General features: G+C 52.8%; 1 long non-coding RNA gene across 1 annotated transcript in view; it reads right to left on the minus strand.

Moving 5' to 3' along the window:
• Positions 1–7,663: 7,663 nt before the first annotated feature.
• Positions 7,664–25,189, minus strand: part of LOC118015799 — a 109,223-nt gene continuing 91,697 nt past the window's right edge. Inside the window, exon 3 of the long non-coding RNA XR_004680704.1 lies at positions 7,664–7,939. This is a non-coding gene — a long non-coding RNA (uncharacterized LOC118015799). The remainder of the gene's footprint in view (positions 7,940–25,189) is intronic.

Raw genomic sequence — 25,189 nt, forward strand, 5'->3', positions numbered from 1 at the left:
GCCCCGCGCAGCCCCGCGCAGCCCCGCGCAGCCCCGCGCAGCCCCGCGCAGCCCCGCGCAGCCCCGCGCAGCCCCAGCCTCCAGCGCTCCGGACGCCCCCTCCTCAGGCCGGCTCCCGAGCCAACCCCCACCCCCGCCCGGAGGGAGCCACACCCACACCCCGAGGTTCAGGGGGTCGGCTGGCGAGGGCGGGGGCCGCCCACTGACACCTCTTCCCATACCCTCCCAGCCCTCCCACCGAGGGCGCTCACCGAGGGCCTTCGGCCTGAGTGCCCCCCAGGAAGTCCGGCTGGGGCCCCAACCTGGCCCCGGGCCCAGATGTCCTCTACCCCGTCCCCAGCCAGCACAACGGAGGGACTCCAGAACCCAGAACGGAGCCATCCACCTTTCGGTGCCAACACCCCCAATACACACCCCTAGCCGTTACCCTCCACCTTTACCTCGCAGATGTGGAAATGAATCATCTGCCCTGCTCCAGTTATGCCTCTTGGGCGGGGTCTGGGGTGGCTTGGTGGGGGCACCCCTAGGTGGATTTGCTGGGGACAGTCTCCAGGCCAGTCCCACCCCCTTCCCACCAGACTGCCGCGGGCACTCCTAGGTGGAAATGTGCAGCCACTGCGGCCCTTCCGGAGGGGAGATCTGCCCTCACAGCCAGAGCCAGCAGGCTGAGCACCTCAGTCCTTCGTTCTTTGCACATATATTGACTGAGCATCTCCCGAAGGCCAGGCCTACATGGGCACCAGGGACTCATTGGTGACAAGACAAACGGACCCCTGGCCTCTCCGGAGTGGAAGGGAGAAGCAGGCCGAGTACCACGTGATCAGCGGCCCCTGGGCTGGAGAGCAGGGCAGAGAATCCCAGTTCTGCCCCCACGGAGGCCTGTTTCCTCATCTGCAGAGGGGTAGGTGGTTGTACCGCCGGACCCCGAGCTGCTCCTCAGCTCCGACCAAACAATTATCTTCTCAGGCCGGGAAAGGCAGTCAGCTTCCATCTGCACCCATATCTGAATCTCGGATTTCCAGCTGTAGCCTCTCCATCACTCCCGGACTCGCCCCAGAGCCACGGAGGGTTTGAAAACTCCAGGCAGCCTGGGAAAGCCTTGGCACCTGTTTCCTGGTCGGGATAATGGAGGTCTTGGTCCGGATGATGGAGATCCTGGTCCTCACTTCCTGGGGCCAGATGGTAAGATGCATGTAAGCACTCAGCACGGTGTGTGGCACGTGGCGAGTGCTTAATAGTTGCACCGTGTTGTTACTGTTACCGGCTGGTGGGTGTTCAGGGTAGCCGTCACTCACTCACCTACCCAGGGGATCATGGGGGCCCTGTACTTCTCTGGGGCACCCAGGACTCAGACCATCAAGAAACTCTCTCCACCTAGAACCAGATGGTAGGAAGGCCCCCGCCCCCAGGATCCCACCAGACCAAGGGTCATTTGCCTTGGTCACAATCGCAAATTCTTAATTGTAAATCCACCCCCCCCCCCCCCGCCCCCCCCACCTCGAGTCTGGCAGCGGATCCCCATCAAGCCGGGGTGTGACCCAGTGTGATCCCCGATCACCTCTGGTGTGTTTCCTGCCCTGCCTCTGCCCCGCCTGCCCTCCACCCACTGCAGCCAGGAGGATGGCAGTTCTGGTCCTCCAACCCAATGTCAAGGTGACTAGATCCGTTTCCCAGCCAGCCCCCCACAGAGTGGCAGTGCTCTGGGATGGCTCACAAGAGTGCTGACCTTCCAGAAGCAAGGACTTCGGGTTTCAAAATTCCATTTGTCCCTCCGTAGAAAACCAGCTTCTAACAGCGCCGAGCTGAGCCATCAGAACCTGCACTTTCGCCCAGAGCTAATCCCTCCCTGAGACTTCGGCCTGACAAGAATAGTCAGGGTTTAGAGAACACCTTCTCTATCTCACACTCTCAGATCCAGCGCCTCATTTTTCAAATTCTGGTGTATTTCGGGTGGAAAGGAGGGAAATGTACATCTGGCTGACATGAAAAGATTGGTGTGGTTGTAATGTAAAGACAGAGTGGAATTTGGAATTTTTTTTTTTTAAGAATATTTAAACTCTAAAAATAGACATAGGTCCTGGTCTCAGGAACACCAAGATTCTGATTCCAGTTTCCTGAAATCTCCCAATTAATAACAAGCATGCGTGTTTCATGTGCACCTACTGTGCACACTGTGCTGTGGCAAGTGACACGCTGGGGGGGCAGTGGGGGGGAGAAGAGGCAGAAAACCAAAGCAGAGACCTTTGCTTGGGGAATTGGGATCCCAGACAGTGAAGTGGGAAAGAACCTTTGTGGCCAATGTGATCAAGTGCGCAACAGGTAGCCTTGGAAGTCAGAGGAAGATGGAGCCTTGGGGAATTGTTCAGGGAGGGCTTCCTGGAGGAGGCAGCAGTTAAACTGAGGCTTGAGGGATGGATAGGGTATAAAAAGGCAAAAGAGCAGGAGAGCCTGTGAGAAGCAGCAGTAGCCAGACTGGGCTTATTTGTGTGATAATAGAAAGGTTAAATATTAGTGGCTAATGTTTGAGGTCTTACCTCCTGCCAGGCGCACTATGCTGTTTGCTTTGTGTGGATTATTTTGTTTAACCTTCAAAACAACCCTAGGAAGGAGGGGTTCCCATTCCCACTTTACAGATGAGGAAACTGAGGGCCAAAGAGTTTAAGCAGCTTGCCCAGGTTTGCAGAGCTGCTGAGCAATGGAGCCAACCCCGGAGCGAGCCGTCTGGCCGCGCACGCTCACCCCTCTGCCAGGCCACAGTCAGCCAGCCCAGCTAGTGGGGGTGCCTGCAGGGAAGAGCAGGAGGAGAGGGCCTTCAGAAGCCCCCAGGTTCCCAGAGGGGTTTTCCTGAAATAAAGCCCCCAGGCCCTCCTGGAGAATTCTAATATGAAGCATGCTCTTTCCTCTCCTCAGCATGCAGGCCCCTGGGTGTCTGGAAATTGGTTAAGGGATTTGGGGGCTCAAGATTTCAGTTTTTTAATATCTCTTGCCGGTCCATCTGGGGGCATTCTGTGCCACCCACCTTGTGATTTCAGTCTGTTCTGGGAGATTGATGGCCCAGGCTTTGATTTAAGATGTGCCGCCGTGGTCCTCAATTTCCCCTGTCTCACCGGTGACGCTGACAAGGCAGCGAACCCTGGGAGGATGGCTCCTGGCTCTTCCCAGACTGCAGGCTTGAGAGCCCACGGCTCCTGTACAGAGAGCTCTGACCAGAAAATCTGGGTAGAGGCGGGCAGGCCCAGTGGACCTGTCCTCTGGAGCCTCAGTTTCCCCACAGATGAAATGGAGGGCCTGCTGCTGAGGAGGCCCATTCGGGAGAGAGTGGAGGAGCCCTCGGAGGCAAGCTTACCCAACTCCCTCATTTCACAGATGAGCAAACTGAGACCCAGAGAAGTTAAGTGACTTACCTTAACTTCCTATGGCCACACAGGAAGTGAGTTGAGCCTTCAGTTGGGTCTCCTACTTTTCGAAGAATACATCTCTTATATACCTCTTATCCCCTACTTCTACCCTGCTCTGGATGAATTCCTCTCCTGGATAAATCAAGGGACCTGAGCTTTTTGGGGGTTGAAATAAAACAAATATTTGAGGGTCTTACCGCAGGCCAGGCACTGGACTGGTCCCTCAGATATATGGGATCCCAGTTTTTCCTCATAAGACCCCCGCGCATCCCTGAGCGCAGAGGTCGCCAGGCCTTGCCGGGTCCTGGATTCAGAAAACCACATCATTTTGGCAAAAATTCAAAATTCCTGTTCTTGCCCTTTCTTGCCCAATCAAGTCCTCAGCCGAAGCCCCTCGAGAAGCCACCCCAGTGGCCCACCTTCCAGGGTTTCTGTGAATCCCTCAGAGGAGTAGAGTGTTGCTCCCAAACCAGCCTATGCGCTGCAGCTACCACTGGCCATCTGTCGAGTTTGTCTGCTCTTGCTCTAGAACTTGCCAGATGCCACGAGGTGTTGTCCTACCTCCCGGATGAGAACCCTGGTGGGGAAGCTAATGTCCAGGCGAAGGGGTGACTCCTGATGCCCCCAGAGCCCCAGACCTTGGGTGGCCAGAGGCGAGGAGAGCAGCATCTTAACACAGGGGTCCGAGGTCCCCAGGGCCAGGAAGCACAACTGTGTAGGCCCCAGAACCTCTCGACAAAGAGACTGTCCTGCTGGTGACTGCACTGTCTAACCACTGGCCTCGAAGGCGGGCCAAGGGGCCAGAGAGGAGGACACCGTTCCCTCCTTACTCCTTCTCTCCCACCAGACAGTCCCTCTCATTCTCCAGTTACAGAACAAAATGCCCCCAGTAAATTAGAGGATGTCAACAAATCTTGGTGGAGGGGAGGAAACAGGGAAACTAAGTGATTTCCTTCTGGTAAGTAGCCAAGCCACAAAATACCTGCTGCCCAGACCACCCTGGCCAGCCCAGGGCTCTTGCCCTTCTGGGCCTGGTGGTTGGGAAGCAGGAGTGGTCCGTGTTGGTCCTCAGCCAATCCCCCAGGCTCCGTCATCCTTCCTCTGGCATCACATGGTCCAGCCCTGGTCTTGCCAAGGCCAGTCTCATCCAAGTCCCCCAAAGTTTCCGGGGAGGAAGGTGAAGTCAGAGAAGGCCAGATGTCCACTTCCTGCTGAGGGAGGAGCCTGCTCCAGCTGCCTTCTGAAGAAGAGGTCCCGCATAGATGTTGACCTTCCCTAAGCCACTCTGCTGGCCATTGCCACACTCACCCCTGGAGGCCCAGGCTGAGGAGAATCAGGTGGCGCTATTAGAATCCAACGCTTGCCCCAGTGCTTCCCAGAGCCTGCCTGCTGGGGAAGCAGAGACATGGCCACAGGGCCTGTGTTCATCTGGAAACTTCCGCCTCAGTTTCCCCTCACCCCAGGCCCCACCGGGTACCCCACCGGAGACACCCAGCCACAGAGCTATGAGGAGATGGACAGACTGACCAAAGGTAAACAAGGCCTAAGGAGTCTGTGTCTGATCTAAAAATAGGGCACAGGGAATATCTTACAGGCCCTGGGACTGGGAAAGGTGGTAAGAGTTGGGGGCAGATAGAACAGGATCATGGGCTGCAATTAAAACTCACATCCTGGGTAATTCCCAGGCCTCTGTTGGAGTATTTCCATGGCAAGGGAGGCTGGCCCAGAGACAGGATCCTGGGAGGGCTGGGCTCCCTCCCCTGCTCCTGCCCACAGTAGCCTCAGCCCCTGGATCAGACGGTTCAGACCAGGCGCATGGTCCAGCTGAGAACTGGCAAGGCACAGGTCGACACCTAAGCTCTGTGAGGCAGGTGCCCAAGCTGGCAGGGATAGGAAGGAAGAGCAACTAATGGTGTGTGCTGGGACTTTGGGAGGCCACCAGGAATCTGGCCCAGACTCTAGGGACATGGGCTTCCCAGAGCAGCCAGGAATTCCAGTCTGGGGACTTACCTGAGGCAGGAGGAAATCAAGCCCCTAGGAAGTCTGGATCCTTGTCTGGTAAACCCTTGCCCCCACCCTCTAGGTTCCCCTCATCCCCTCACTTGCCTCCAGGCCAGCCCCTCCTTGTTCTGCCTCTTGACCCCATACCCCTCACCTGCCTTCATTCTGCACCCCTCATTACCTCTTGCTCATGAGGGCTCACCTCATGTTGGCCCCCAAGGCAAACCCCCTCCCCAGGCCTGGCTGCTGCTGAGAAAGTAGGAAGCCCTTCTGGTACATTCCCTGCTGGCAGATGGTGAGGAGTAGGGAAAGAGTGGGCCTTGCACCAGATCTCACAGGCAGCATTAAAGGGCATAAGGTCAAGAGATAGGTGCCAAGACCATCACTTCTGAGGAATCCGGGAGAAGCTCCGCAGGTAAGTGCACAGACTCATCCTGTGTGCCAGCACACAGAAGTCCCACACTGGGGAGTCCAGCCCAAAGGCAAACACAGTCCTAAGTCCTGGACCAGTTTCTGGGGTGTGAGCCACCTGGCAGCGGAGGCCTGCTTCTAGGTGGTTCCCTACAGGCCAGTTCATCTCCCAGACCCTCAGGCTCCCCACGTTCATGCACACCAGAAGGGGAAAAGGAATAAGCAAGCATTCAATGCCCACTTCCCTTTTCTCACCTTATCCCCATTCCTCAACTGCCCCCAGCCTCTCAGAGCCAAGGTCACCATGTACGTCTGCAGGTGCCCCAGGCCCTGGCATTCCAGTCAGGAGGCCAAGTAGAGAGCGGGAGGCATCCTCTGGGCTACCCCCCCACCCAGGCCTGGATCAAACCAAGGCTCTTTCCCTCCTCCCTCTGGGAAAGGAGGGGAAGTGGGTGTCCTGCCTGGTGTGGTCAGCCCTTGGTCAGGGGCCCATGGGCACCTCCCACTGGACAGCCCAGCCCTGGTCAGTGCCATACAGGCTGGCTCTGGGCACTCAGCCCTGGAACAATGGAGCCATTCACACAGCCTGGCCTTTGCACAATGACCCTCTTGGTCTATCCCCATGGCTAGACGATGTGTGAGTGAGGAGGAGGGTGTAGGAGTGAGTGAGTGAGTGAGTGTGTGTGTGTGTGTGTGTGTGTGTGAGAGAGAGAGAGAGAGAGAGAGAGTCTGAAGGTAACTGGAGAGCCCAGGCAGAGGTAGAAGAACGAATACCGACCAGGGACTTAAATAAACCTGACATCCATCCTTTGTTGGACAATTACTATGCCGGGCAAGTGAGTCAGTTCCAACATTGTGCCCATTTTAAAGATAAGGAATCTGAAGTGAGGTTGAGAAGCTAGAAGTCAGAATAATGAGAACTTCTAGCCAGGGCTTTAGACTGGGAAGCGGCACAAGGGAACTTTTGGGGTAATGGAAAGTACTCTGTTTGGGTGGCAGTCACCTGGGTATATACATATGCAAACATGCATTGCACTGTCCACTGAAGATTTGTGCAGTTTGCTCCATGTAAATTATATTTCATTTTTTAAAAATGACAGTACATCCACAGAAGGGAGTATTACCCAGCCATAATTAAAGACTAAGGAAGCTCTTTGTATACTAATATAGATTGCCAAGATAGACTGTTAAATGAAAAAGAGCGACGTGCAAAACATGATTTTCCAGATAGTGTGCAAACACGTCTTAAAATACTCTCTATACATATCTGCTTGTGTGTGTTTAGATCATCTCTGGAGAGACACACAGAAACCATGACTGCCTCGGGGAAGAGAAGTCACACTGCTGGACACGCAGGCTGGAGGAAGACCCTCCACAATAAACCCTTTCCTTAACCCACGGGAGTGTACCACTTCTTCAAATTCAAACACCAAGCAAAATCAAAACAAATGATACAAGAGCACCAGAGTTGCTGATTCCTGAGCCACCATGCCCACTGCTTCAGTGTGTTTAATTCCAAAGTCAAACTCCAAACATTCCAAAGCCCCCTCCCCTCCCCTCCTCATCTCCAGCCTGCCTCCCCTCCTCCAACCCTGCCAGACTGCATCGGGCTGTGGCTGCTCCGCTAGGAAAAGCTCGTGGCTGGGCTCCACCATGAACCATCCAGAACCTTCTGTGGCTTGAGAGTCAGGCCAGCCGGCCCGGCCGGCCGAGCTGGGGCTGCAGAGGGGATGCTGACGTCACAGAGCCCAGCCCCCCCACGGCCCCCTGAAGGAAGTTGGGGGCTGCGGGCTTGCCCTCCAGCCAAGGGCAACTGTCCAGGTCCCCACGCAGCCCCCTCTCCTCGCTCTGCTGTCACGGCCTCGTGGGCTCCCCTCCACGGCGTCTCCAGGCAAACTCAGTGAAGACCGAGGCCGAGGAGGCCAACAGGTGCAGCCTGAGCCCTGCCCGCCTGGGTTGGAGGAGGGCGGCGAGCGGCAGCCTTCCATGGAGAAATGCAGGGCTGGGGCTCACTGCCGCTGAGCGGGTGCTTCTCCAAAAGTGCCTGGGTTCAAATCCCAGCTCCGCCATCTCCTGGCCATGGGACCTCAGATCAGTCACTTCATCCCTTTGTGCCTCTGTGTCCTCATCTATGAAATGAAAAACAATGATACCTCCGGCCCCATCAGGATGACTGTGGGGGGAATGAGATGCTGAGGAGCCTCAGCCCTGAGCCTGGAGCAAAGTAGGTGGGTCTTAAAAAGTGACTGCTCCCTCCCACTGAGTAGCATCTTCTGAGCAGAGCCCGTATAAAAATTCATAAAGTGCTTCCCAGACAGGGTGACCGAGAGGGAGGACCCGCCCCTCCCTGCCGGGGCTCCGAGTCCCTCCTGGGATCCCCCCTGCACAAGGGGTGTCCAGAAAGCGGAAAGGGACAGTCAGGGAGGGCCCCAGGAGGTCGAGGGCTTTGGAAACCTGGTTTCTAGATCTCAGGGACAAGAGGCAGGAAGGCTCATGGGGCACTGGGGCCATCTTCAGGTCTCCAAGAGTTACCACAGGGAAGAAAACGAAGACAAAAATAGTGGGACTTTGGGCAGGACAGGTGTGGGCCAATGTCTCAGCCGTGTCGCCCACCTGGTTTTCTTCACCTTACCAGATGCTCTGTGTTTCCGGGCCTTCAGGGCCGACTCACACCCCGCCACGCCACCGCAGTGGACCCCGGAGGCTAGGACCGATCTGGGCAGGTCTAGCCTGAAAGCTGAGTGGCTCTGGGCAAGTCACTGGATCACGGAGCCCCATTTTTCTTACCTGTCCGGATCACACAGGTGGCCCGCCTGCCTCTCTCCTGGGTCTCATCCCTGCAAGGCGCCCGAGCAGTAGGACCAGCCAGGCGGCAGCCCTGTCCTGAGCCAGCTCACATTCCAGTGTGGTGGAGGTGGGGCAGAGACAAGCCAGAAAGGGAGGCACCAGGCCACATGATCACAAAAGGTGGAAATAAGGGGGATGGGGAGGGGGCAAATACACTGGAACACAGAGGAAGAGGTTCATTCTGCTAAGAAAGGGGGTCCCCAAGTCCCCTGGAGCAGGTCTGCTCTGAGCATCACATCAGTGGCTCACGTTGTAGCCACAGGAGGAAGGTGGGACAAATAGTTAACACCTCTGTTTTAGAGATAAGCGTGCCATGGCTCCTAGAGGGCAGTGGGCTCATCACAGAGATGGGTGCCCAGAGTCTCCACTCCCAGGGCAGGCTGCTCCCCAGCACTCCTGTGGCCACTCTGTCCATCCACCTCCCCTGTCACTGGCCAGGCCCAGCCTCCTCTGTATGGGTAAGAAACTTCCCATGACCAGAGGTCATTCCTTGGCAGGTGAGAGCTGTAGGCAGTTCCTTCTCTGGGGTGAAAGAGTCTCTAAAAACAGCCCTGCTTCGGGCGCCTGGGTGGCTGCCTTCGGCTCAGGTCATGATCCTGGAGTCCCTGGATCGAGTCCCACATTGGGCTCCCTGCTTAGCAGGGAGTCTGCTTCTCCCTCTGACCCTCCCCCCTCTCATGTGCTCTCTCTCATTCTCTCTCTCTCAAATAAATAAAGAATCTTTTAAAAAAATAAAATAAAATAAAAATAAAATAAAAATAAAATAAAATAAAAACAGCCCTGCTTCTTATCCTTAGCCCTGCTCAATCCACACCAGAAATGCTGTCTCCAAAAGACCCCCAGAGTGCCTAACCCCTGGAGGCTCTCGCTAGGTCTAAGCATCCCCCTAGAGCCCAAGAGGCAGGTGGGGAAACACCCAGAGTTATTGCAACCAGCCTATCTGGTTTCCTGGGCGTTCCAGAAAAAAAATAAAATAAAAAATCTCCCCTGGAGGTGAGTTATCTCTGTCCCTCTCCAAAGTGGATCAGCTGCTCTTGCTCAGCCATTCTCTAAGTAAGCACAGAATACATCTGTCCTAGAAGGGTCTCTTCACATTAATGATTAGCTCCTCACTCGCTCAAAGAAAGACATCTTTTTAAAGGGCAAAATCTGCCAACCGCAGCCTACAGGGCCCTGAGTCAGGCTGTGGAAACAGGAAAGAGACACACTCTGGGGTACAGAGCTCCCTGCCCCGCTCCTGGGGTCAGAGAACAAGCAAGGACTGCCAGAAAGAGGGCCCTACTGGCCTACTGGCTGGCACGTGAGTATGGAGAGGATAGGGCCCCCCAGGCCCGGGATCTAGCTCCTGACACAGAGGGAGGACATTGAGGCAAAGGGGGGACCCACAGAAAGAACATTGAAATAGGGCCCCTGGGAAAGGTTGTTGAGGTACAGACACCTACTTCAACCCACTGAGCAGGTGGAAACTTAGGTCAAGGCCCTACTAACAGAAAAATTGCTGTTCTTTCCACTGGCCCCTGCTGACACTCCCTATCATCCAGGGATATACTGGAGGTAGGAAGGGTGTCTGTTAGGCCATGAGAACAACCTTCTGACTGGGACCCAGAACAAGACACCAAAAAGTAGCGAAGAAGCAATTTTCACCCAAGACCCCTCAGCTTGGTCCAGAGCCCTCCCCAGCAAAGTGTTCCAAGGCAATCCGGGCTGGAGGCAGGGGGATGACCTAGCTGGCCTTTAGAGAGTCCACTCCCTTGGTGAGGAAGCCCTCCCCGCTCCCCACAGAGAAGCAGGTAAACAGCAGGTTCTTCTCACCCCCTATCCGGACCTCCATTTTAAATGGGGATAGTAATAGAATATACGTCCTTGGGTTGTTGAGAGGAGTAAGAGAAATAATTGTATTAAACAAAGCATTTAACAAAGTAGCAAGCACATAGCAGATACTCAATAAATGCTAGTTGTTATCACTATTAGCTTTACTAGTTGACTTTAAGACCGCCTGAAAAGCATCCCTCTGCCCCCTCCTTCCCCACTTTTCCCCCTACCTCTTATTGGCTCCTCCACCAATGACATGTCTGCTCATCCTTGGAAACAAACAAACAGACAAAAAATCTGGGCTTCTAGAATGGGGACTTCAGGCCTTGCCTAGAGATGTGTAAGGCCTTTCGAGCCAGAAGTGGAGAGTGGAGGAGATGGGGGGAAAGAGGGAGCCTGGCTGGGTCCCCAGGGACAGCTGCAGGCAGCAGGTAAGGGCCAGAGCCTGCAGAGGAGGGGCTGAGCGAGCAGCGCCGGGCTCAGACGGGTGTCTGTGAGAGATACTGCAAAGAGAGACTAGGCCAAGCCAGGTGAGAGGGAGGCCCCCATGTAGGCCCGCTACCACACTGCATAAGGAGGCTCTTGGTCCAAGTCTGTCCCCCTGGGAGGGAAAACGAAAAGAAATGAACCTCGACAAGTGGGGAAAATGTTAAGGTCATGCAGAGAGAACTGTGAGCACCTTCTCCGTGGGGCCAGAGAATGAGGGGTCTCGTGATAAAAATGCAACCTGGAAGGACCTTCCCAGAGCCTCTCAGTCAATTCCGGCTCTCATCCCTTCCACTCCAGACCCCCCCCTTCCAGCAGGAGGCAGGGGGCTGAGCTCTCAGGGCACACTCCTTCAGGCAGGGCGAGCTGCCTGCTGTCTGGCTGACCCTCATTCTGGTGCTCTGGGACAGCACAGGGACCCCAGGGCCTATGGATGGGCTGACAGTTTCCCAGAAGGCCAAATCCCAAGTCCCACTTAACCTGCTAAGCAGCCCAGGGATCAGAAGAAACCACAGGGAAGCCCTCATGTTCCACCTGCCTTTTTAAAATACTGGCTTGAGCAATCTGGCTTTCAGCGGTGACCCTGGCACGTGTTCTGATCCTGAGCCAACCTTGACAAGCCCCCAGAGCGGCCCTTCGGTCAGGGCTGAGTCTGGGCTGGCCCACTGCTCTCCCACACCACCTCCTCCTCCAAGCCGCCCCTGCCTCACGTACCCCAGGCACCACAGCCTGGCCTGACGCCTTCCCACAGTCCCTACCTCTCCCTCATCTGTCTCGAGGGCCACTTCCAGCTTTGATGTCTGGCTTCAGGTCCCCTACCCTGCCAGCCCTTTGCCCCAACTCCCTCCCGGGAAAGTGGAATTCATGATACTTCTCACACCCCCATCTGTTACCATTTTGCCCCTTTAAACGTCTATGCACCTGTGTCTCCCACTAGACGAAGAGGGCTTTGAGGTCACAGCCCTAGCTTAACTCCTCACCTCCGGAAACCCCGGACCCAGTTCAGGGCCCGGCTCATGGGAGGCCGCCACCAAGCTGCCAAATGACATGCAGAAAGTGACCTCAGAATGAGGGGTCCACATGACCTGGTCAGTGTGTTCTCCCAACCGACCCCAAAGCAGGACACTGGGAACTCAAATCCTGGTCTTGAACCAGCACATCCTCCCATCCATCCATCCTTCAATGCACTGAGAAGCGCAGCCTGAGCCTTGGAGGGGGAGAAAGCCTCCTGTCCCAGGGACAGAACCCTGCACACAGGGCTGCAAACAAGTCTGTCTGATGATTCACCACGACATCCACTGCCCCTTCATTTCAGGGAGCTAGGAAAGACTCAGCCCCAAATGCCAGCATCTGTGTTACTGTCCTTCTGAGGTTCCAGCTACACCCACACAAGCTACAGTTCTCCAAATGGCACTCACTCACCCACACTGCCGCCCACCCCCTGGGGCTGGGCCGGCCTGCTGGGCTGGGCCTCTGACCTGCTTGCGGGGGTGGGGGGGCACGGGGCCGGGGGCCCTTGCTGCCCTGCGCTGATCTGGATTGGTACGCTTTGCCCAGAACCAGAAGCCCGCAGAAAAAGCAGGGAGGGAGAGAGGACAAGGTTCCTACAAGGAGGGGGGTTTCCAAGGGCAAGATGTGGGAATGAGGCTGGGGTGAAACCCAACAGAACACCAAGGGTGCCCCATATGTTCACAGATGGCTTTCCCGAGAAGAGCCTCTTCTGCAGCTCTGGGATTCCCAGGGGAGACAAACTGAGAAGGACCCTGTGTTCAGGCAGGAAGTGGGCACTGTTTTTTTTCTGGATGGATCATTCACATATTCGACACAGAGGAAGTGCCCAGGGAGGGGTCACAATCCCAGCCCCGATGTGGGGGGCGGGGGCATTGTCCAAGGGGACAGGCACTGTCCTAGAGGGGACCATCCTGTGCTTCAGGAAGGCAGAAGGTGGGACATAAATCTTGCTATGCTTTTGGCAAAGAATACACAGACGCTAGCGGCTGACTCGGGGCAGAGGCTGAGACCGGGATTTTCCAGGGACTGACGTCAAGTAGGAGGAAGATTCCGTAAGAACAATGGAAAGAAGTTCGCTTTTATCAAACACCTGTAATGGCCAAGCACCCTCAGTTCATCTGCACGGAAACCCTCCATTCCCAGCGAGGGGAGTGGACAAGCTGCCTTTATTTTATTAAAGTTTATAAAGAGCTGTTCGTACCTAACACCGCGTTCAACCTCACTAGATCTCTGTGAGGAAGGCCCCAGGTCCCTTATTTTCAGGATGTTTAAACTGAGGCTCTGTGAGGCATAAAGTAGCTTCTCCAAGACCAAACTGTGTGGTGTCACTCCCAGGACACTTTGCTGTCCTCTTGTACATTGTGATGAATGGCCAGGCTAAGGTTGTAGAGGAGGAGACAGTGGGCTGAGCATTGTAAGTCACAGGGGGAGAGTGGGCTCCTGCCCTTGCATTCAAAAAGCCAACTGCAGGCACCCTGGGGAAGGCCGGCAGACATGACCTTGTGCCCAAGTTGCTGATCGGTCAATGAGGGGCTCTAGCAGAGCCCGCCCTGCCATCCCCGGGGCTCTTTCGAGGATCAAAGGCAACATGTAAAGCCCCTTTTAAACGACAGCTCTACAAACTTAGGGGCCTAAAGAGCAAACTCCTCCTCGAGGGAGGGAAGATGCACTTTCCAGTACGATTTGATGTGGAAATCCCTCTTCACAGACAACATTTAAAAGAACTTATCTGTTGTATAAAGCAAGATACACCTATGTAAGATAAAGACGAGACAAGGTAAGTAAAGCAAAGACTAGAAAGAGCTGTGGCGTGTGCCACCAGGGCAGGGAAGAAGGCTGACAGAAGCCAGGAGCCCTGGGTCTGGAGCTGCAGCCAAGGTCAAGTCCCTCCTCTTCCCCTGTACACAGGAGAGTGGAGAGAGACAATCTCTGAGACCCTCCCAGCCCTCAGGTCAGAACTGAAGTCCTTGGTGCTGCTTTGGGGAGTCCATCTCCAGGTGAACACCAGCGAGGCACTGGGGGCGGGGGGGAGCCAGGGGGGCACAAGACTGTGCCCAAGCCGAAGCCCCACAGGTCTAGCCAGAGAAGCCACATCTGTCCCCGATATGAACTTGGCCATGAAACTGGAGGGGGAGCTACAAGTCAGACGCCAGGTAAATGCAGAGAGCACCAGAGCAGCCCCTCCGCCCATCTCTACAATGCCCAGCCTGTTCACGCTTCCGCCTCTTCCCACCAGCTGCAGGTCTGGCAAAGGTAAAGGGGCAGGTGGGGCCAAGTTTCGGTCTGACTTGCTGGAGTCACCCTTTGAGGGAAAGCGGTCCTCAAGAGTAAAAGATGTCGCAGCGCCAGGTGGGATGGGCCAGGGAGCAAACGGCGTGCGCTCGGAGTCTGCAGGGTCGAGGGATGTCGCGCGCCTGCTTGTGCGGAGGACACCCTTCAGCCCTATTCTTCACGAGAAGGTTCATTGTCCATTGGCTGCCAATCCTACAATGAACTGCGCAGGAGGCCGAGGGTCCATCATAAAGAGCCCTCCATCTGTTTTACATAACAAAGTCGCAGTCTGGACTCGAGCCCTGTGCTGAAGTGTGTGTGTGTGCGTGTGGTGTGTGCGTGTGGTATGTGCGTGTGCGTGTGTGCACGCATGCACACGCACGTACAAGCATGTTTGGTAGAGAGACTGATTCTGCAGCCCGAAGCTTATACCAGGAACGTGAGCGTGTGGCAACGAGGTCAGGACACAGGCTGTGATCGCCTGGCACTCGGTGACCATGTCTGGGGACACCAGGGGTGCTGGCAGGGCCTAGGACTCTGAAAGCGTGCAGACTCTACCTGACCACATGGTCTGCGACAGGGTCTCCGGGGGTGTGGGGACATTCTTCTCTGTACAATGAAGGGAAACAGGAGACTGGGAGGGTCTGCTTGTGATCCAAGGCTGTACATCTGTCCCCCCACAGACCTCCGAGGATCTGAGGGCCACCAGCTTGGTGGGGTGTAAGAGCCCTCTGTGAATCTATAGCCCATGAAAGGGGCGTGTGCGCTTGTGAATGCACAGACACATGTACACACACACACACACACACCCGTGTATTTGAGTGTATTGGTGGCAGCAGCCTAGGATTCTGAGTCCACCTCTGTACCCATTCATTCTAAGAGTCTGTCCCTATTGCTTCCCCTTAAATGGGAGGGGTGGACTAAACCGCTGGAGCTCTGCAGGCTGATCCCACGAAGTGGGGGTGGAGGCGGGGGGATGCAGAGCCACCAGAGAAACGCTGCCACAGCAGCCTCCCCTGGTGGCGAGACTTCCAGTCCTCCCGGGGGGAGGGCAGAGCTCTGTGAGATTTTGCCGACTGCCCATGAAATGCTCAGGACAAACACGGCCCTCATCTGCTCAGCCCCAGCAAAGGGAACTGAGTTTGAGGGTAAAAGGGCTGGGCATAGGGGTTGAAATTTCAGAGCCACAGTCCTGGCCCGAGACCTGGGATCAGCTCCCCCCAGCACCACATCCGGCTCCTGGCAGGGTCCAATAGGCAAATGGCCCTGTTCCAGGCTGGTTTCCCGGCTACAGGGCTTTAACCCCATGCCAGCCAGAAAAGCTGACCTGGCTCACCACGCTGAGTTCCCTGCACCACCCACACGCGGGAACCACCTGTCTCGGAGGCTGGAGAAAGCTCCACACTGTAAAAGAAAGAAAAGCTGAACTACAAGCATCCTGAGCTCCCCTCCAACTGGCTCTCTTTTGAGGCCATGACGAAGGGGGTGTCCTTGGAGAAGGGACCCTTCTCTTCAACTACCTTTCTCTCTCTCTCTCCTTTTTTTTTTTTTTTGGTCAGAAAGAGTTTAATGGAGTCTCCTTAGGGAGATGCAGCTCCATCTAATTCAGCTCTTAATTAACCCAGCACACCCCAAAGAGGCTGCAGAACTACTCATAAATTAAATATGAAAAGCATTATTTATCTAGGAACAGTCTTCTAACGGCTCTGACTCTGACGTTTATAGTTACTAATGAAGATGGATTTGGAGGGAGAGGACGTGGAGAGGAGGGACACGACTGCCCTGGGAGAAAGTGAAGCCCGGGGGCCTCGTGAGGGTCTTGCAGGGCAGGGGGAGAGGAGTCAGCTCAGTCCCAGGGAGTGTGCTTCCCCCCACCCAGGCTCTGCTTCTCCAGATTTCAGGGAGTTGGGGGAGGATCAGGACAGGCTCAGGGGTCCTGAGGGTTGTTGGGACAGGTCCCTCTTCCACGAGCTGCCAGACCACTCTCGCTGCTCCATTTTTCACTCCCAGCCTAATTACCTTGGCCTTGACTCAACTTGAACCACCACTGAACCACTCTACTCCTTGTTCCAACCCTGCCTCCCTTCTATCCCTCCAGAGCCCTGGGTGCTGGGCCGCTGGAAATTAATTGCTGGCTGAGGCCACACCTCCAGTATGTGAGTCCTTTCTCTCCCTCCAGATGGCCAGAAGTCACCACCAGGAGCCTCTCACCTTGGCTTTCAAGGAGCAAAATGATGCCTCTTTCTCTGTGTACTTGCATAGAACCAAAGAAGAAGCCAAAAGTCATCTGGAGCTCAGAGAGTCTGGAACAGGAAGTTGTAATCTGGTTATCACTTCTCTGCCATTGCCCCTGACCCCAAAAATCACTGAAGAGCGAGCCTTGGGCATCATGCCTTGCTCATCTTTATAACCCAAGTCCAATGCCTGGCATGAAAGTGGCACAAATATTTTATGGCATTGTTGATTTTTCAAGAGCAGAGGAAGGAAAGGAAGGAGGAGCAACCGAAAGCAAGACCAACAGGTGAGAAATAGTGTAATTATTCTTGCTGTTGTTGTCACATCAATTCTTCCAGAAAGGCAGCTCTGTGAGTTCCCTTCCTTCTCAGGCACCGCCTCTCTTGTCCGGTAAGAGTCACACCCTGCACAGTCTCCATGGTCCCAGTTCAGTCCAGGAGTAGAAGTTCAACTTCCCATTCTTGGAAAACAACTGGGAAGAGAGTCCCAGTTTGGGATCTGCTCTCTCTGGAGTGCTATCTTCATCTTCCCCACCGATGAATCTGTCTGTCTTCCTTTCAGCCCCTTCGGCCTCAGAGAAAGAGGAGTGACGGTAAGTTCTCAGGCTGCCAGGTAACAGGCCTCTCCATAAGAGGCTAAAATCCCTTCATTTCCTTACCCAGATGCTAATTTTAAGGGCATCTGCTGAGTCACACATTGAGTAAACACAATGAGGAACACCACACATAGGTTCTGTCTTCCTGAAGCTTCCAGATCAATCGAGGGGGACTTACGGGAAAGAAAAAAAGCCCACTGAGGAACACCACCGTTGTCCATGATGTGTGTTCTTTTTCACGGCAATGAGTCAATAAACCCAACTTTGTTTGTATGTTGGTAATGGTGTATTAACAGAAATAGAGGTTCAAATGAGATTCAGCTCAAGCTCTCGCTGCCTTGGCCCAGGACCCTGGACTCCATAATAGGGCAAACATCGAGGACTCCTGGATCTCACCCTAGGTAAGGCCCCCCCTGAAGCAACCTCTGTGTGACTGGAAAGCAGGAGGTTCAGGGTGCTTGTATTCTGAAGTAGCCAGGCAAAAACAGCCGTGGAGCCTTGAAAGACCTTATCAAGTACTGTTAACAACCAACACAGCAGGAAAATGCCAAGCTGTTGATCACTGGCTTTGTGTTTCCCTACTCAGAGACAGACGTCACCAACCTGGACACCCATTCCACTGGAAGATGTCACACCGAGTGTTCTTATGAAACCTCAAGAAAAAAGCTGCCTGCAGAAAAGGAGAGCTTCTGCCTGCGACAACAGACGGGCTGCTGACCAAAGAAGTGGATAACTGCCACCTGAGACACCAAACAAGATTAATTCAGATTCTTTGGCGCCATTTTGTTTTCCTCTACTGATAATCTTGTATAGGACTATACTTCGACACTCTCTATTGACTAACTAAAAGACTTCTTTCTCAACGTGACCTCCCTATCTAAATCCTGTTATTTTTGACCCCCTGAGGTCTTCTGCCCCTGAAGAAAAAAATAAAACTCCTTTGTGTTTTCCTCAGCCTATAACTACTGCTGATGCCAGGTGACAAACATTTAACAACTGTTCCTTTCAATACTACAGAAGATAGATCTTCTTCCACAAGTCCTTCTGATCCTCATACAATTAATCCCAAATTTAAATGTTTAAAAAAATTGGACCTTGGCCCCGGTCAGGAATATGCTTCTGTTTAGGTCATTATAACCCTATCGGCAAAATTTAGCCCATCAGAAATGGAGACTAATATTGGGCATATTCTTGCTGCAATAGTTCGTTCTCTCCAGAGACACCCCATCGTGCTTTGCAAAAGCTGTTTAACTCCGTTCAGGAAAGCTTCCCACCCTGAGGGCAAAAAAAAAAAATACCTGGCTCTCTCCTGTTGGGATAAATGACATTGCCAATATGGTCTGTGCCCCACCAGGATATTACTTTTTTTGTGGACATCAGGCTTATACCACCTGCCACACATTAAGTTTTCCTTTTCCGGACAAATCTGAGAGATTTTCAGATGTTTAACATTACCAGCCTTCCAGTGGATCATGTTTCCCTGAAAAGAATGTCCAGAAACTTCCAAAAAGAGACAAACACGGGCGCCTGGGTGGCTCAGTTGGTTAAGCAACTGACTTCGGCTCAGGTCATGATCCTGGAGTCCCAGGATCGAGTCCCGCATCAGACTCCCTGCTCAGCAGGGAGTCTGCTTCTCCCTCTGATCCTTCCCCCTCTCATGCTCTCTCTCTCTGTCTCATTCTCTCTCTCAAATAAATAAATAAAATCTTAAAAAAAAAAAAAAAAAAAGAGACAAACACAAGCTACCTGGGAGGACTGCCAGAGGGGACAGCAGACTCACTCTTCATGCATACTGTGCAAACTGCAATTCCCACAGAAGGGATAGTTCAGCTGGAAAAGATGGTCCAAAACCTCCCCCGACCCTAGTAAGATGTCATCAATTTAACAACTGCTGCTCTGGAAGCCAAACCAACCATTTTAAATGGAAATGTATTAGCCAGAGTTGTCATGGATGATCACATAGCCCTTAATTTCTTCTTAGATAGCCCAGGGGAATCCACACTACAGCAAACCCTCTGGCTACCACCCTATAAACACTATAGGCTCAAGTAGAACAATCTAGAAGTAGGCTAAATGGAAAAAGTCACGCAAATCTCTAGAAAAAAACAGTTGGGCTTGGGACACATTTCCATTGCCTGGATTTAATAATCCGGGTGCCTGTCCTCAGGGCCAATTACAAGAACCAACAAGAAGTTCTGTTTCTGGTCACTGCCTGTGTTACAGCTGCCTGGTGTATTCTGTGCAGTCTTGAAAGCTACTGCGTAGCCCATGTCACATCAGAAGATTAAGAAACTCTTCCTGCCGGGTGCCTGGGTGGCTCAGTTGGTTAAGCGACTGCCTTCGGCTCAGGTCATGATCCCAGAGTCCCGGGATCGAGTCCCGCATCGGGCTCCCTGCTCGGCGGGGGGTCTGCTTCTCCCTCTGACCCTCCTCCCTCTCGTGCTCTCTGTCTCTCATTCTCTCTCTCGCAAATAAATAAATAAAATCTTTGGGTGCCTGGGTGGCTCAGTTGGTTAGGCAACTGCCTTCGGCTCAGGTCATGATCCTGGAGTCCCGGGATCGAGTCCCACATCGGGCTCCCTGCTCGGCAGGGAGTCTGCTTCTCCCTCTGACCCTCCCAACCCTCCCCCCTCTCATGTGCTCTCTCTCTCAGTCTCTCTCTCTCAAATAAATAAATAAAATCTTAAAAAAAAAAAAGAAACTCTCCCTGCCACAAAGGAGCAGGAGACACTAACTTGGGTCCAACTACAAACTACATTCTCTAAACAGCCTCCTAATCAGCAGAATTTTGGCCACAGTGAAGACCTGAATCTCATAGATGAATGTCTTGCACTCTTACTTTGTCCTTGGCCAAACAGGAGGACCAAGGAAGGGAAAAGTAGCCCCTGACAGGTCCTGACTTGGCACTATCACTTGGCCCTTCGTATTTTCCAAGCCACAGCAATGATCGGAAATCCTATTCTGGCTAATATGAATATAAGTAACTGCTGCTTCCTTCCCAGTTATGGTCTGAGTCTCACTTCATTCCCCCTAGATCAAATCTATTAAGATACCAATCATAGAATTAACGTGTCTTCTGATAGCATTGAATCTAAAGCAAAGCCCCACTTCCTTAACTCTCCTCCCAAAATCACTTAAACAGTCCCAAATCCTATAATAAGTCCTTTCTAACATCTTCTTACCGAAACTGCCCTTATTCCCCATAAAGTGCCTTTCTCCGTTGTTGCAGTGAGTCAATAAACCAAGTTTGTGTAACCAGAGGTGTGTTTCCGGTGACCTTTGGCTGGAGGGCACGGACACGTATATAAGCGACTTGACAAGAGGCAGAAGGTGGTGAGACATGCTATGAAACACAGCTTCACTCGAGGGGAAATGCTATTAAGTTAGAGAGGAATCATTAAATACCGTGCCTGAGAAAGGTATCTCGTAAGCATCTCTGGATATGATCACTCATGTTGAGGCAGGAGGAGTTTGCTTTCTGTTTTGTTTTGTTTTGTTTTTTAGAAGTAGGAGACTAGACTACACTATATGAGCACAATCCAGACCACCAGGAAAACATGTCTTGATCAGCAAGATAATTAGGGACCCAGGTAGGAGGAAGAGGAAGACATTGTCAGTGTGGACATTCCTGGACTGGCCACAGAGAGGGAGCCAAGGACAGTGCTTGGAAGGAGTCTGGATCAGAGGGCAATACCTGGATCCCTTCAGGGAGGGCTTGGGTCATAGATTAGGAAGAGTGTATTGAGCCTGAGTGCTCGGAAGCTCAGTCCCAAGCAGGACTGCCCTCTGCTCTCTCACTGGTCTGACCAGTCTCCTTGGATCAGCTAGCTCATCTCGTAAATGAGTGTGGCAGCCCATCTCCCTCTCCTGGCTGCTCCTCTGTCCTTTGTTGCTGCCAGAGAGGGGACACTCCACCCCACCCTCTTTCTCCCAGGGAGTGACAGGGAGTGAGGCTACAGGGCTCTATGTTCCCAAAGCAGAAAGTAACAAGGGTACCAAAACCATTCAGACTCATAGAGGAGAAAAAGACAATGATGAGAAAATGCCGGGACACGGTTTGGGGGAAATCATGCCTTCCATGGTGTCCAGAGAACAAATCAAAATCAACCAGACGAAAAGCTCTCCCCTCCAGAAAGACACAAACACCACCACTCATTGAACACACAGGGCCACAAGGCACTTCACCTAATTAGACTCATTTGCTGAGCTGTCCTACCTAATGTTCCTTCCGGCCTTCACCTTCACCCCGCCAAACACCAAAGACCAACACCGTACCAAAGCGCTCTTGCGCATAATTGTCAAATGACCTTGAAGCAGAAGGAGTGTTCGTCTTACAAAGACTTATTTTACAAAATGAGGAAACCGAGGCCTAGCAATGTGACCCAGCCAACCACAGCTGGAATATCCAATCTGGGATCTTTAACTCCAGATTCAGTCATTGGTGTGTTTGTTCCAATCACATCAGCTGCGCTATGGCTTCGAAAACCTGCATGGTCTAGACTGGGATGCGCTTGCCTTCTCTCTGCCATGTGATAGCATGGTTGGAAAACGCTGGGTAAAAAAAAAACTATAAGTGACAGCCTAGGTAAGCAGTCTACTGGGTGCCCAACGCCTTTCCTATTAAGAAACATGTCAGAGGCTGCACATGGCTTACCCCGACCTAGACTATTATAGTCCAGGACCCGGCTGCCATTTTCCCTTCCTATAGCATGCATTATGGATACATAATTATGGTAATCAAGAAACTAAATCATTGGGTGGGCCAGAGCCCTCCTCCAGGGATTCTGAGAGTTCTGTTCATTCACGCCTTATAGGCATTTAAAACCCTCATAAGCCACACCCAAGCCTGGATTTTTCTCGCGCCACAGCTCTATTTCAGGGGCCTTTGATGGCCGATGGCTAGCTTTCAGTTTGTCTTCCAAAGCTCACTCTGACTACGGCAGAAATTCCTGACTCTTCTAGCTGGGGATAGTTGGAGATCCATCGTGGTTTCATTCCTGGATTCTTTTTCAGGAAGTATCTAACAGACCTCAGATTGCATTTCTAGATCGTAGTTTCAAAAGCTCAAACTAGGACTCTTTATCACTGTTCCTAGTATTAGACAGAGCAAAAGTGCTATAGGGACTTTCTGTTAAAAGCACCTTTTAAAATTGAGTTTCGGCCTCCCTCAGTAGAAGCAAGATGGTGCCTTCATAGCATCACAAGGAGCTGCCTCCACATTATCTAACTCCCTTCTACCCGTGACCAGGCCCAACTTGAACTCCTCTCCCCTTAATAGAATTGGGCCTCACTCTTTTTCAGGAACTGGAAAGGAGACAGCCCTCAGATACCAAATCACCAGTAGGTAGATTCAACCTCCAGATCCAACCAGCACATCATCACGGGCCCCATGCATTTCCAGCACCCATTTCTCTTCTTTACCTTGGCCAAAGCATGTCCTTTGACTGAGCCTCCATTTTCCCCAACTGTGTGTTGGAAGACAAGTTGATCCACAGGATCCCCAGGTTTTGTTCTGCGTCTATGATACTATGATTTGGGTTAAGAGGTGGGATGAAAAGCTCAAGGGAGGAAGAACCACTGGAGATCCTTTCTGTCAGACTGACTCCTGCCATTCAGACCCCTCCTGGCTCCTCCCTGCCCACAGCTGAAGGTAGCTCAAAGGCTCATCATGTCTGGCCTAGATGGCTAAAGTGGTCCCCTAAGAAGCCTGTACCCTAATGAACCCCCACTCCCCCCCACCCCCCCACCCCAACTCCCAACTGAAGGCACCTTCAGGAGCTCCCACTGCCTTCAGAACCTGAGCTCTGGGGAAGGAAGATACACCATTAAGGATGCGGCCCCTCCTCACCTCGGGTTCATACTTAGACGCCATGCTCCAGATATTTGCCATTCCCTGTTGATGCCCTCCCTCTTTCTCTCATCCCCTCCACACTTTGAATATTCCACTGGGTCACCAAGATCCCCCCCTTGCCACACTGCCCCACCTGGTCAATTCCCCATGCATTTTTCAAGGTGAGCCCTGCTCCAACAACTCCTCCCCTGTGAGACCTCCATCCGCACCACCACACACCTCGGCCCCTGACTCCATTCCCATCCCGTGCACTCCCTAGCGGAGCGTCCAGAAAGGGTCTGGTGATCACGCTACTTTGTAATTCCCTTTGTCTGTCATTGTTTCTAGATAAGGCATACTCCTTGTGCACAAGGAGGCATTTTTCTCAGAGCACACCGCCTGGCACCCAATAAAGACTCGATACGTGTTTGTCAAGGCAATGAATAAGAAAATGAGTCAATAGGTTTCCAACTTACTTGGAAACCTTGAAGAGACAATTATAGATTACACAGTAGAGAGGCGCCAAACCAGTGAGACAGATAGTAAGTGTTTTAGAAGTTCAGTGTCAGGCATTATGAACCAGAACAGGTTATTTTGGTTTGGCTTTTGCAAGGAATCAAAAATGTTTTGGTTTGTGTGGCGCAGTGGGGGAGGTTCATCGTAAAAGCAGGGCTTTGAGATTAATCTGGAAGGGGTGCGCAGGATGGATTTGAAGGGGCAATTCAGAAAGCAGCTGGAAGGTTAGATGTTGCACCAACACACGCCCTGGGTATAAAGCAGAGAAAAAAGGTATTTTCTCTGCTTTTGAGGGTATTGCAGGCACTCTATTCCTGACCCCACCCCCACTCCACACCTTGACCTTCCATCCTCCCATTATCTCCTTAGTGAACCTCCCCACCACCAGAGCTCCAAGCCAGAAGCCTCCGGGGCAGGGAGGGTGTGGCATAAGGTTGGAGGCTAGGCCCTTGCTCCAGGCTGGCATGTCAGAAGTAAACTCTGCAAGTTCTTTTTTTCCCCTTTCTTTTTCCTCTTTAGGTCCCCGATCAGGAGGTGAGATTCCTGGGAGAAACCATCTCACCTTTCCAACCCTCCCAAGCCAATAGCCAGAGCCCCTCACCACCAAGCTCCCAAAGCACATCTCCAAGCTCATGTGTGGGGCCCATCCTCTTTGGGAAGAAGAAAATGAGCCCAAGGTTCATACAACTACGTCTTGTTCAAATATTTCAGATGAAGAAACTAAGCCCCAGAGAGGTCAAATGACTTGCCCAAGGTTACACTGCTAGTTAACAGCCAAGACCAGACTTCAAACCCAAATCATCTATTAGGACTCTTTCTCTATACTCAACTCAGGATTAGAGGAAGAGCTGATCTCTCTGGTCGCTGTGGGGTCTGCGCCATGCCCCGGTGACTGGGTGCCTTGCCCCAGCCATCCCGAACAAGTTCATCTGCCTCTAGGAATGGTAGGAGCAGGATGTTTGTTACCTCCCTTGCTGTCCCAGTAAGGTACTGACTCAGTGACCAAGGCCTTCTGGAAGGTAAACAAGAGGCTCTGCACAGCCAAGAGGAAAACTTCATCGTCCCCTCCCCCACATACACCCACAGAGCTGTCCTAGACTATGGACAGGTAGGAGGGGGTTAGCAGCCCAGCTCTTCATCACTGGCTCTCCCTCTCCCTCTCACTCTCCCTCACTCATGCATATTCCCTTCACAGACTGTGGATTCCCGCAGGTGAACCATGAGGCATGAATTTTCTAGAGTTCCTAGTGAACCATGGAGGATGAATTGGGGAGAGAAAGGGGGTGGGTAGATGTTCCAGACAGAGCTGAAAGCTGCTTTTGACCTCGGAGTCAGAGGCACAGGTGGCTCGAGGGCCTCACCTGTCCCAGGCCACCTGTTCTCTCCACCACCAATAAACAAGGGAGACCAAGATCTCTCTTTAGATTCTACTAAAAAGTCATTCAGCGAAGGCCTGGTGGCACTCGTCCTATACCATGTGCTGTGGCAGGTTCAAAGAAGTCTAACACCATTGCAGTCCCTGCGCTGCAGCGGAAGGCCCTACAACAGGGGCTTTTACAATTGTTCCCTAAAGTAGCCATCAACCCCCAGCACAGCCATCCTCCACGATAATAATAATAATAATAATAATAATAATAATAATAATAATAAACCCTCACACCTGATCCATCTTACATGCAAGACAAAGGTCCCCAAAGCCCTTGTAATCATATCATCTCCATCCCTACTGAAATTCCTTGAAAGATTTCTCATGAGTGGGTTTGGAGACTGGTCTTG

This window comes from Mirounga leonina, unplaced genomic scaffold (assembly GCF_011800145.1).
Source record: "Mirounga leonina isolate KUSES-001 unplaced genomic scaffold, KU_Mleo_1.0 Mir_166, whole genome shotgun sequence".
NCBI lineage: Eukaryota > Metazoa > Chordata > Mammalia > Carnivora > Phocidae > Mirounga > Mirounga leonina.